Below are 13,604 nucleotides of genomic sequence, written 5' to 3'. Positions count from 1 at the left end.
AACGAAGATCGAACGGGACCACTCTCAATCCAATTGGGACAGAAGTATCCTAAGAAAGGCTGGCACAAGATTTATACAGGCTTAACGTGGACACAAGGTTTTAGGGCTGAAGGTTCCATGAATAGTAACTACTTGTGGATCGAATTTCCCAATATCCTTGGCGGGCGAATAAATCCAATTCGACTCAAAACATACCTTATGCCGAACATAGTAATTAGGAGCAGGTAGACCATACTTGAATCCAAAGCAGTCTTCAAGGCCATGGGTGCAAATCAAAAGGGAATTAAATTCTCCCACCGTGCAATGCATTTCCTGTCAATTTACTTGTCAAACAAAAGGACCCTTCAGTCGCATTACTCCCAAATTTGGCCAAAACTTTCCTTACCTAGGTTCCCAATCAATTTCAAAGTTCCAAACTTTGCCAAGGCCGACCGTTCACTTTTTCCCATATTCAGCCACAACTATCTCTCTAGAACAGACACACACACACATGCACCATAACTCACTCGTTGACGCTGAAGGTCAAAGCAAAATATTTTTGCGGCACAACGGTGTCAAAACGAACCAAAAGTGGTTGGAATTTGGTCGCCAACCCAATCACTTGGCGATTGCTCCCTGAAGACGATGATGGTGATGATGATGATGGTGAGGAATCCGGGAAGCGAATGGCTCCTCCCCCGTCCCAGCTTTTTCATCCCAGAGAGTGTGTTCCCTTTTCCCCGACACTCTCACACTCACTCATTGACTTCTTTCCCGACGAGCCGAACTGAAAGGGAGGCGCATCCGGCCTCTGTTGGCCTTGCACTCTACGTACATACAAGGCTCGTTCGATTCCAGACGATCTACAATGTGCTACTACGTATAGTTCTTGTACGGTAGGAGAGGGCCTCCCAAACGAAGGGTAAACCTATAGGTTGACGAGTAGAATTAGCGGGAGGTATTGTGTATGAACCTAAGGCAATTTGGGAGTCACACTGTGATTCCGAGACGGCCTTTGAGTTGAAAGAGTGTATGTGTAAGAATTGGAAGGAAGACGAGGGGGAGGAGGAGTAGTGTCTTTTCCGTTGGGAGCGCCAACAAATTTGAGATAACCATGATTTATGGAGATAAAACCCCGGGCTGGAAAGTTGAAAGTGGCTCGAGTTCAAGTTTAAATCTTATCTACGACCTGACGACGTCAAGATTGTTTCATCGAAACACTTAGAGCGACTCAAATTAGCTTTTTGGAAAGTATGCACGGAATCCTCACTTCGAGGAGCACAGATCAGTAGTTGTGATTCTTCCAGATGATTTATCGGTTGAGGGTCAAAGCTTATTGGAGTATTTCCAAAAAATGTCACCGTTACAGTGAGCAAATAAGATCGGAAAGTACTTGCATTTCGTAGCTGACTTGGAACTTGGACATCAAAGCATGTTAGCATGTCAAATTGATTTCAGCCCCAATGCGAAGAAATGCTCAAAGACCTTCGAAAACAAATGTAAATCATGCTAATATCGGGACGATGTTTTACCCTGGAAGCTTAGGTTTTGCTTTGTCTTTTCCGTGGGAAAAGGACTCAGCCGACCAAATATTTTTTCAAGATCAAGAATCATTCCCATGAAGCAAGGTCAAATAACCGCCATATCGAGGATACGACCTTGCACTACCAAAGCAAGACCATCTGTGACCTTGGGGCCTTGGGGGTTTTGATTGAAAATGTACAAATGAATATTGTATTTTTTTTCCATTATCAATTGGATTTCGCTTTTATTGAGCTTTTTCTAGTAGCTATTCTTTTTTTTAAACGGAATGATGTACTCTTGGGATCGATACTAATTGTGGCGTTCAATTCACGTCCTGCAAAAAATGCATTTCCCAAGTTGCATATTTCACTATCCTATATGGAATATTTTCATTCTGGTTCAAAACCACATTTTTTATCTTTTCCTACATCAAGGACGACGTCACAGCTGGACAGAGAAGGTAGGGAGGGGAAACGTAACTTTTATTTAAAGAAAGAGTACCTATTTGTGCCCTCTCTGGTCTAAATTTAAATGCTCATTACTGAGATCAAAACTGACCAATGCTTTCAAAGTCTACAACTGAGCCAACCCTTGTGAAGGGAAATGCATTTGATTGATTGGGAATAAAGTTAAATGTTACGTGTCCCTGGCCCTATCGTCTCTGTCCAGTGGTAACGTCGTCCTTGCTCACATCCATTTCGATAGGTTTGGTTACTTTGTTCGATTGATCTCTACAAGCCTTTGTCTAAAGCTTTAGAAATGCCGTCATCTTATTTTTCTCTCTCTCTCAAAGTCGAAGGTGAGTTTGAAACGAAAAGCAGTTCGAGAAACAAAATCGAAGCATTATCTGTAACGGATTAATCCTTTTCAGTCAACATAGATTTCCCAAGGGAAAAACCAAGACAATAAGAGAGACATAGGGGCCAATGAATATCCTCTTACATCAAATGAACGGCTGGGTGAATTCATGTTGAAATGTGTGTATTCAGTTTGTTTGGTCTCATTCAAGACGGCGTATTCAATGAGGGTTATTTCAATTTTATGACTTGGTCAGAAACAATACAATGGATCAATTTATTTTTTTGCTAGAAACGAAGATTGACAAGTTCCATAGCTTCAGCATTTACCTATCGAGTTCATATTAACTTGAAAAATATGTAGAAAAAGGCATTCACACACTGTGACAGTGTCAGATTCACGTGTTCTAATATCATATTTTTAAAATCAAAGTAGGCAATTGTCCTGTAATTTGTGCTAAGCAAATCTTATTCATGTTGGGAAAACGGAGTGCGAATCCAAATTTAAGAAAAAAAATCAACTTGCCCGAGAGGTTCAAGTTAGATTTTTCAGCTTATTGCGTAAATCTTGAACGAGACGGAGTTTGGCAAGTCACAACACATAGAGCAGCACTAACATTGTTCGACTACAATTTGAAATATTTGCATTTTGAGTATGAGTAAAGAAAAGCAATACTACGTAGAAGTTTGGGCTTTTGAGCAGATGCTTGATTAGAAATCCTCGCCATCTAAGAAAAACGAATGGTCAAAGTTGAAGAAAAAAGATTAATAAAGTGTATTTGGAGTTGATTGAAGATTGTGTATGGTTCTGGGCAGTGTTTCCAGATGGCTTTAGCGAAGAAATATTCAACATTAGCTGATGAGCGCAAGAGCAAGCTAAAGTTTTTGGAAGTGTCAATTTGAGCAATATTTTGTTCCATGGCGCCTTCGAATTGGTGAAAAAGTGTCCTGCAATTCTTCAGCCTTGCTTTAAGACAAAGTTCACTCGTTTCAGGATTTTGAGCTCCATATTTCAAGCGTCTTTCTCCCATTCTTTAACGTTTTACAAGGTAGATGTATGCCACCTTGAAGATTTATACACTTTATCCATTATTTTTCTTTTCATTTTATTTCTTTTATTACCTTGCTCCGACCAGAAAGTCAACCAAAACATTGTGTCTGTTTTTTCAATAATTGGCATTGAACCGGTGTTAGGTTGGTCTTCCGTTAGTGGTTAGGCATTGAATACATTGAGTGTTTATTTGAGAAAGGTCAGGGAAGCAAATCGAACTAGGGACCTCTCTAACACAGAAAAATAGGTATTGTACAAAACACGACTTATTTGTAGTTCGCCAAATCGTTTGCTGTTGCTGGCCTTTTCAGTTTGAAATCTTGGTGTTATTCTTGCATATGGCTTGAGGCCAACCATTGTCGGAGCATTTTCCAATCCCGCTGATTGTAAAATGGCCCACAGTCGCTCGGGTTTGACAAATGGCTAGCCATCAATTGCAATGAAACTCGAGGTAAATAAGAAAACATCTGAGCCTTTTCACAAGGCAAATTTGTGAAGGTTTCGGAAGACTTCGATGAGGAGGTAGTCAAGGCGAGAGCTTGAAATCCACCTAGCGTGAAAAATGGAGGACAATTACTTCTCAAACTGTTATTATAGCTCATTCTGTGGAAAAGCGTCTTGGACTGGCCTTGGGCCTTTGCCTGCCCGAACCATTAAATGTGAGCATCAAACCAGGACTTGAGTTCCAATGTCTTTCAAGGCCATTGTCATGATGGAGAGTGTGTTCAATTATGAGCAATAATGTTCATTTGAAACACAACCCCTGTCAATGGCTAACATGCTTGGCCTAACAGCCTTCGTTTCAGTTCGAGAAACTACCACTTCATACGGTTCCATTATGAAGGAAGATGGATAATGGCATGTGTTCAAATGACGAGTCCAGGAAAATGATGTTAGATCTAAAGTCTCAGACGCGGATGTTCCACAAGCATTTGCCCTTTTCTCCATCAAAAAGGCCACAAAGAAAATGGAATTGGCCTTCGTTATGAAAACCCAACAAAGAGTTCTGTAGAGTTTGGCCAACACATGGAGTAGATATAATGAGTGAACGTCTCTCTGTTGATTGATCACATACAGATATTTTCGGATTGGTCCGAGGTCTTCATTTGAAGGCCTTAGGCCTTTGGTACCTCATTTAGCGGTCGAACTAGCGGATCTCGCGAAAGTGAGAAGTTACGGCGTAATTCATCCGACTTTGGGAAGAAAACATCCCAATCACTCTTCCACTTACATGAATGTGACCAATGTTCTAACGAAGCAAAACATTTCGATTTCTTGGAATGCGGCCTTCGATTTCAGATTGATAATTGAACTTGAGCTAAGTGAATCAGAGAAGGTCACTTCATACCTCATTGTTGTCCATTCCATTGCAAGGCCTTTTTCAAATTAGTGTCTGACGAATGCTCATCTGGAACTTTTTAATGTAAGTTGTTCGGGAATTGCATCCACAATATAACGAGGAAGCTTTGGTGAGTGATGATGAGCGGTATTCAATTGAGGAGTGATACCACTACGCAAACTCCATATCAATCTATATAGTTAATGGATAAATGAACAAGTTATTCGCTCTAATGATAAATATAAATATATTGGATCCTTTGTATGCCAAATAAATAGAATACGGCAATTTTGACATAAAAAGGAGCATCAAACCTGCAAATGGAACACATGTGAAAGGCGATTGTATCCGCTCCAAAAGGAGAATGAACAATATTATGATGATATATTTCTTATCAAAAAAGTAAAAGCATATCATACTGTGGGTGATGCTTAATTAAGCAACGATCTTAACAAAAAAATATATTTTGTGAAGTATGTGATAACTTTTCTCAAAATACCCTTTGACCCGTCAGATGGTTTATTTACATTATCACGTCAATACAATTGTAAGTGCCAATGTCTTGAAAACATTGCTTTGCCAATCAAGTTGACTACAGAAAATGCATGTAGCGCCATCTATCTCATCAAGCATGCCCTGGATGTCAGCCTGAACTGAGACGTATCCCTTCCGTTTCCGTTCAGTGTTTCCACCACTTTGATCAAGATTACAATTTGAGCTCCTCTGCAGCCGCAAGAACGTTCTGTTCTTGCACACCTCAAAAAATTGGTTTGGATGTGTCGAGTACCATTTCGTCTGGTCCACCCAAAAGCAAGCCCAAATGCTAGACTCAAAAAAACACCCGAACAACTCGCTCATAGCTGTTAGCTGGATTACCTCGACTATAGCATGGTAAAGCAACCTTCGCGAGTGAGCCCAAAGTAGCCTATTATCCTCCCATGTCAACTATGATCAAGCGCAAACTTCTAGCAATATGGACTGTGAACGAACTTCCTGCCAAATCGGCCTGCTCTTGGTCTCAGCAACTCCAGGCCGCTTTTTTAATCAAAGAAATAAATTAAGAAACGTAGATCTCTTCAATTAAAAGCAGGTCATTTGCTTGTAAAGTGGTTCGTTTCAAATTATGTTGGCAAAAGCTTATCTAGCTGACCAAGAGCAGGCCAATAATTTGAATTTTATGTAATATTTAATACATAACTTTGGACATTTCTCCTGAGTTCCTTAAGCATAGCTTTGAGCTCAAATTTGGCCACGATCATGTATTCAACAAGATCTTGTGGTCGCATCAAGTGCCTCTTTGGAAAAAAGTGAACGGCTTAGGAGATAAGTAAGTTTTGCTTCCGTTCGAAGCCCAAATCTCTAGTAGTCCGTGGATCGAGATTGTCATAATTTGAGGGTTGTGGCGGTCGCAAAAGGAGGTGATATCGAGTGATGCTCACAGAAATGCTTCTTTGGTCGTTTTAATAGATTTTTAATGCCATGTTAACTTCATTGTTGACAAGTGAACAAATGATGAAAGAAAAAGAAAAAAGTTTCCTGGGTATCTTCATAAAAAAAACCTACTTGGTTAAAAAAAATCTTTGATAACCCCACAGTTCTAGCCAACCCGTTTCCATTGGTCAGATGGTGGATCTCCATTTATTGCTTAAAGCCTGACCTCCATGGAACAAGAAGATTCGGTATGTATCGTTAGATATGTACATATCGGGTGAGATTCATGGTAGTCTCTTGATGATAACTGATAAGCCTTTCTCATCGCTTCCACGTTTTTTGTAGAAGATGGCTTTTGGCCCAGAGATGCTGTTTGGCTTCTGGATGCTTTCGGGATCCTTTGTTATTGCCAAGTTCCCTCTCTTGCCCTGAGTTCTATATTTGTTTTTAATGATCGACACAGCCGGGACAGCCTCCGAGATCAGTAATATTCATCTTGCAATCATTAATGCCATCATTTGTACATGGGATTGTCACTGCCGACTTTTCTGTAGAGACCTCACATGTGTTTCAGTTGAGGTCTCAAAGAGAACGTTTCTTTTCGTATTGAAAATTTAACAACTGTTAGAACGAGTTCAAACGCATCAATATAGAAAAGATTCTAAATTTTCTAAAAGGCTATTGAAAGTATCGAAGTTTCAATAGCGGAAACAACTCTTTTGAGATTGATCGAGGAGCGCATGTGTGACACATGCGTATAAAGTTCTTGACTTGATTCTATTAAGGCCAAATGCCAGGAGACCATCAAACTTGCAAAATATGTTTTCTATTTGGTAAAGTAATGAAGGAGGCCACTTTTTATGCGTGACTGAACGCAAGGGAGCACATTCCAGTCAAATTTGATATTCATCAAATTGTAGCTCATCACGTGCTTTTTAGAGTTATCAAAATTCTGAATGACGCGGTAACAAGTCCAATGACGCATCACATACGAATTTGTTTAAGTCTAATTTTAATCAAACCACAAAAAAACACTTACAGGATCTGCAATGCTAGACTAACCAAGTTTAAAAGCATTGTTTTTGTGCTTAGCCTTAACCCTATTAAGTGGTTTGACGAAGGAGGTTAATAAAGATATAGAGTTCCCCTTTTTTGGCTTAATCAGTTAAAACTTGTAAATTCGCACAGTTTGCTTAACTAAAGCCCATCTCTTGAAAATCCAAGAATCAGATATTTTTCTGTTAATTTCCTGAGGTGAATAATTACATTAAGTCAAAATAAAGGTTACCATTTACAATTGTAAATACTCGGTTTCGAAATTTTATTGACAACAATTGCAGCTTTTTTCTAGTAGTTTTTATTCTAACTTACATTTTATTGCTATGGAACTGGGGTGAATTATTTCTCCCTATGATAAATATCTGACCAAAATTGACGAAACATTTGTACAAAGTGACGACAGAGCTCAGGTTTAAAGGAATTAGTGATGCAATAAATTTGCTACAAATAAAGGATGCAAATTAACTTGTTCTTTGTTAAAGAAATATGTCATGTACGTCAATTAAAATATCTTTGGACTAACTGCAATTTATTGTTATCAATTGGAAATGTTATTCCAAAAATAAGAAGTTAATTGACACTCTGTAAAGGTCTGCTCAGTCAAACCTGTGATGTATTTGCAATGAAAATTTCAAATACAGAATTGCAATTAAAAGACCTGGAAAAAAAGTAGTTGCTTTTTGGCCGAGACAATTCTTGTACGAGTTAAAAAATAAAAAAAATTGCGATAAAAGTTGAGGAAGTACGAAAATAGATATGAAAGTATGACAAAGCTTTTAAAATTGCGAAAATTTGTGAAAACGCCAAAACAGGTTGTAAGAATGAAAGAAAGTTGCTACAATGGAAAAAAATCGCTTTCAGGTGCCCTTTGCTACATTTGTTTCTGTTACGAAATGCTTGGCACAACACCATTTATTACGTTAGCAATTAGTTTCTTCGTTTTATGAATAATAAACATAATTCTTTCTTGCAGTGTTTGACATTCAGACACTGCTTTAATGAATACTGTTTTATGGTATACTATTGATTATCGATTGAACCCTAGTGCTACTGCTTTTGGTGTTTTTGTTTACTATATGATTTGGATTTTTGGTGTGATCAACCCCTGGTAGCAAGTTTTGCAAGCTCAACCGAAGCTCCTTTTTTTGCTGACTTTAGTAAACAGAAAATAGGGCGGTGAATTTGATAAAAATTTTAAAAACTTTCGACATGTGCGTAGTCTTTCAACATAGAAAACCAAAGTTGCCTCTTACTATACCAAAAGTGGATTCGTAAAAGAGTCACAAACGAGAAAGATTAAACGCCTTGTAAGGCTTTTTGAGGTCGATGGTAAAGTAATTGGTAATGTAGAGCCTATGTCTTACATGCTTGGGGGTCAAGTCTTTTGGTGCTTTCACCCCCACTGAGGTTAGAAGTAACAGTTCATTGATCTAATGACGAGTCTGTTGAGATTGATGACGTTAGTCAAATTGAGCAATTTGACGATCTTATAGTCAACAGATCAAGCCCTCGGATATGACAAGCCAGGGACGGCTACCCAGCTAAGCTGTCCCTGGACAAGCTAAGACCTCTACTTCTCCATTTGACATTCTTCATCTAAAAACCCTGGCAGGAGCTAGATTTGTGTTATACAGATGAATGAAATCTCCCTCTCAATGGCTAGGTCTTCTAAGATCTCAACTTTTGTGCTGTCGTTTTAAGAAATCAGACAATGCACGTTCAAATAAAGCCCCTTTACGGGCCTCTCTTTTGACGGAGCAAGTTCACAAAATCTTGGACCATCCTCTCCAACCATAAAAAATCCCTCTTATCAACAGATCTACGTTCTACTGGAGGCAAAGCTTAAGCTAATGGGGATAGTTGGGTTTGGGAAATGGGTTGGACAACTACATTAGAATAGGAACGAATTTTGGGAATAGAGGTGGGGCAAGGAATATTAGGGAGGAAAGTGTTTATAGGAATAGGGGTGGATTGGGTATTTGAAGGAAGAGGAGGGAATTGGGAGAGAGAATGGGAGGTAGGAGGAGAGGGAGGGAGGAAGCTAGATGGGTTAAGGAAGGAGGGTGGGATGGGATTAGGTTTAGGAACTTCGAAACTGAGCTATCCTATTTCTCGGCTTTCTTTACGTCCCTTCCTAGTGGACGGTGCTTTAGCACGTCTTAAGTCTCATGGACTGACGGCACATGTACGGCTGAAAAAAGGACAATCTACGTTTGAACATCCCTTCTTCCCATTGTACTTCTCAAGGCCGAACTTGAGAAGTTTTTGACACCATTTAGGGTGGTCAAGCTTTTCCTTTTCCTTCATCAGGCAAGGCTGCTTTCGATAAACTGGACAGACTGTTTTCTCCAAACACTATTGTAGCCTGCTCAACTATAAATGGAGACACCTCTTCAACCTCTACATACATTGGTCAAATCGGTCGACTTGTCAACTACTGGGTGAGCCTGTTCTTCAAGCAACACCCTGGCCACATTGACCCAAACCGCTGAAACCTTTATAATAAAGGGCTTATTGACGACGGAAGGATCCTTCCCAACTAAGACCCAGTCCAAACATTGTCTAGCCTCTTTGCTGACTTTTCCTAAAATAGCTTCCATCATGAATGCAGAGGAACTATTAGTGAGCAGCAAAATCAAGAAACCAAGAAAAAGAAGAAAGAGAACTAAAAGGCTATGCAAACTTGTCCTGAGATACAGGACAACGAAGCAAAATAGGAATTAACGACTTCACATCAAACTAAACATACAAATCGAAGATGGAGAGAGTAAACATGAAGCAAGGGACAGAGGAAAGCGAAGAGTCAAGAACATATTTATGTAACTAGGAAAACAACACAAAAACACAGAAATAAACTCAACAAACAGGTCCAACACAAAATGAAATAAATACACTAATGAACAATAAATTTTAACTGTCAAGGACAAATACAATCAAACTAAAGAACTATACTTAACAATTTGGAACTAGAAATACTACAATACAAATCAGAGAGAAACTGCTAAAGCTAAACATAAAAATAAATGAGCAATAAACCTATTAGGTTTTAATGTAATGACGACTTACCATAGAGCCGTGAAAAACCAAACCTAATTGAGTGAATGAATGTCAATTCCCATTCATTCACCCACACAAACACTACACGCGCACAAAAATCAAGTAGCAACAGAGGAAGTCACACCTTGGTTCGAAATTCCCGGGAGATAAGAACAGCAGCAAACTAAAATGCGACTGTTCTCAGCGAGCTCCAAAACAGGAATGAAAAATTCAAATTCATGACGACGAACAGGCAAAATTCCAAACAGAGTTCCATCTAGTAGGAGCTTTGGTCGAGCACTGAGACAAGGATTTGGCAACATTCAAGGGTTGTTACATCGAATTCATACAGGTTCTTGTTGCTTACTTATGATTGTGCCACAAATTTTGAAAAATAAATTTTGCACTTCACCCTTGTGTTTTGTTCGAAGTTAGTAATTTCGGTGTCCCATTCTTTATGAGCAACCCACTACTTGTCTTACAGTTTGTTATTACTCATTAGACTTGCTACAATTTTATAAAAAATGATGCGCTTACCATTGAATCCTCAAAACCTTGCGATTGGCAAAATTCAAGTGTGCTGTTCATAAATCAACTTTACTAATATTGAATTAGAGCTTGGTAGAACAAGACAAGGTTGAAAAATCTGACCACTAGTCACAACTAAGATTAGAGGACGAAACCAAATTGTCTAACCAATCCCCTTACAACACGAGCTCACCAATCAGTGGCAGTAATGAAACTAACGATCTATCTAATTATACTACAGAGTCAAATCTGATCATGACTCAACGATCCACTCTACATGCTATAAACTGTCAAGAAACTCAAGCAAGAAAAATCTCCTCTTCTCCGATTAGTTGCAACTCAAAACGACATTTTCAGAAATTGTAAGTTGGGTGTAATCAGGAATGTGCACTGATGGCACAACCTCTCCCCATCGGGTCTTTTTCAGATAGTTCAACTCTCATAAGATTTATTGGTTTGACAATAGGTTCACGGAGATTGGTTTAACCTGATAATAACTTGCCCGCTAACAATGTCATTATGTTCCCAGAGAGTAAATGGGGTAAGTGGGTAAGTTGGATTTGGAACAATTAATTACAATGGTTTATTTTGCAATCCACCATTTCAACGGAAAATTACTTTTCAACAGTGAAAAGCAATGATTCAGGCACAAACACTTCAAGATTCCAATCTTACAATTGCATGAAAATCTCTTGGTGGAATTAAAGTCATAATTGTGGCATGTATTGCTTTAAAAGAACGCACTGAATGAGCAGGCACTTTCTTGAAAAGATGGTTAAAGACCTAGTGAAATAAATACATTAAAAAAAAAAGAATAGTCTTGAAGTAGATACACTCACTATTAGACATGATAAAATCGCATTTGTTCATTAGCCAGATAGATTCGACAATTAATTGATGTCTTCCATGTTCTTATAACTGTTCCATCTAGGGAGATAGCCCTGTGAATAAAGCAAGATTTCCTCGTCGAATAACAACTAGCAAGGACTAAGAAAGCCAAAGAAAGTCGATGCTGATCTTGTCTCTACACAAGAGACGAATCCTACATATCTTGGCTCCACTTTCGACTCTTTTGTTCGTCAAGCACGTTGAGCAGCATGCCCAACGACTACGTTGACCGTCATTCATGAACTTTAAGCAATGACTTTGGGTTCCTAATAATATTGTCATAATTACTTATATTTTTTTTTCCTTTTTAAAGCCCCTCAATTATATTGTCAGTCATTCCCTGACTTATTCAAGGGACTACAGAAATAGAGGATGATAATGGGGTGGGCATTTTTACAGTGCCCAGACCCTGACATTGAGGAACTAGAGGTCCACTTCCGCGAGTTCAAGCGTTGTAGCTTTCGTTTGGTGAGTGTAAGAAAAGCAGCTCATAAAGCAATTCCCCGTGTCCTGAGAAATAAGGTAAGCTCTGGGTACTAAATCCAATTGAATCAATGTTCAATTTCAAGAGTTCGATGTGTGTGTACTTTCTTTCAAATGAAGTATGGGGGCGTCTGAGTTGACATGGGGAGGGATTCCTCTGATCCTTCCGTCCACTTTGGCTATGCGATATCTCAAATACGAACGAGATATTATCCCGGAAAGATGCATCGAACCAGGAGCCAGGTATCGAGTCAGAAAATGCATGGATGAGAACGTAAGCGAGCATAAATGGAAAAAGATGGGCCTGTCTGTTGGTTGTGCAAATCTTGATTCAAGGTCAGGGGTTATCGAAGACTGAAGGCCAGTTTGCAAAACAAGATCGCGGTCATTGAGAATGAGCGCCAACACGCCCATACTATCGAAACGGAGAGCTTGTCCTCTATGGTGGCTAATATGACGCACTTCACCATGAATGACTATCCAAGACCCGCAGATCGGCCTTATGATCACACGCAGGTGTGCTTCCGGCCTTATTACGACACCGTTTGACCCAGGCACAAACGAAGGATCTTTATTGGCAACACTGAACCAAGGTATGATCTTGAAACATGGTGACCAGTTTTGGCTTTTGAATCCTTCTCAACTTTAGGATCGGAAGTAATTCCAATGCTTTTGTTCAGCATCAACTAGTGTTTTGCCTTTTGGGTTCGTTTACGAATGAGGCAGATACTTTTGGGTTAGTAAATTGTACTTTTTGGATACAGGGTTGCATTGTGAATTGAATACGAATACATATTTTTGGTAGGCATAAGTTTATATCTGATTCCTGCTGTACCGTACATCCGCCTTGAATTGAATACGAATACATATTTTTGGTAGGCATAAGTTTATATCTGATTCATAATTTGAACCTTTTTTACCAAATGCTTTTGCCCGCATTTACATTCAAAGCCAAATAACATATAGCGATCAACAATTGACAATAGACGAAACATAATGTTTCGTTTCGACAATCCCGGGGATTGCATTCCTTGTTACAAAGCCCCAGAAAAAAAAACAAATCGAAAGAAAAGTTTTTTTTTCTTTTGACTACTGTGATAGAAAATCTGACAAAGCACTGTAAAAACAATTGCTCGGTTGCGATGAACCAAAAAAGAAATTTAAAAAAATATAGAATTCCGGACTTCGACCCATTTTTATCGAAAAAGAAAGCAGTTTTGTGACCTACACAAGGCAATCTCATTAGTTTTCATTCAACAGATGAGTTCACACAATTGTTTTCAGTCTATCTCTTTTGTTCGATCCTCATTTTTACTATTTTCCTACTGTCCATCCCTTAACCTCTCTTACTTAATATACCTGAGTTTCTTCTGTATTAAATATGCTTAAAAGCAGCATTAGAATACCTTTTTCCAAGCAACCCTGACCATTTTGTTTTGAGAAACCCTCATGGGATCGGATTGCCTTCTTTTAAATTGTGTCATCTAAA

General features: G+C 38.9%; 1 protein-coding gene and 1 long non-coding RNA gene across 2 annotated transcripts in view; one reads left to right on the top strand and one right to left on the bottom strand.

The window, feature by feature from the left end:
* LOC131878009 (neuropeptides capa receptor-like) overlaps positions 1–901 on the bottom strand; it is a 58,994-nt gene extending 58,093 nt beyond the window's left edge. Inside the window, exon 1 of the mRNA XM_059223886.1 lies at positions 386–901. The gene's annotated coding sequence lies outside the window, so the exon portion shown is untranslated. The remainder of the gene's footprint in view (positions 1–385) is intronic.
* Positions 902–12,011: 11,110 nt separating this feature from the next.
* The window catches only part of LOC131878279 (uncharacterized), a 2,804-nt gene continuing 1,211 nt past the window's right edge, over positions 12,012–13,604 (top strand). Inside the window, exons 1-3 of the long non-coding RNA XR_009372996.1 lie at positions 12,012–12,154; positions 12,236–12,389; positions 12,452–12,708. This is a non-coding gene — a long non-coding RNA (uncharacterized LOC131878279). The remainder of the gene's footprint in view (positions 12,155–12,235; positions 12,390–12,451; positions 12,709–13,604) is intronic.

Source organism: Tigriopus californicus, chromosome 3, assembly GCF_007210705.1.
Source record: "Tigriopus californicus strain San Diego chromosome 3, Tcal_SD_v2.1, whole genome shotgun sequence".
Lineage (NCBI taxonomy): Eukaryota > Metazoa > Arthropoda > Copepoda > Harpacticoida > Harpacticidae > Tigriopus > Tigriopus californicus.
This window is presented reverse-complemented; position numbering and strand designations above follow the sequence as displayed.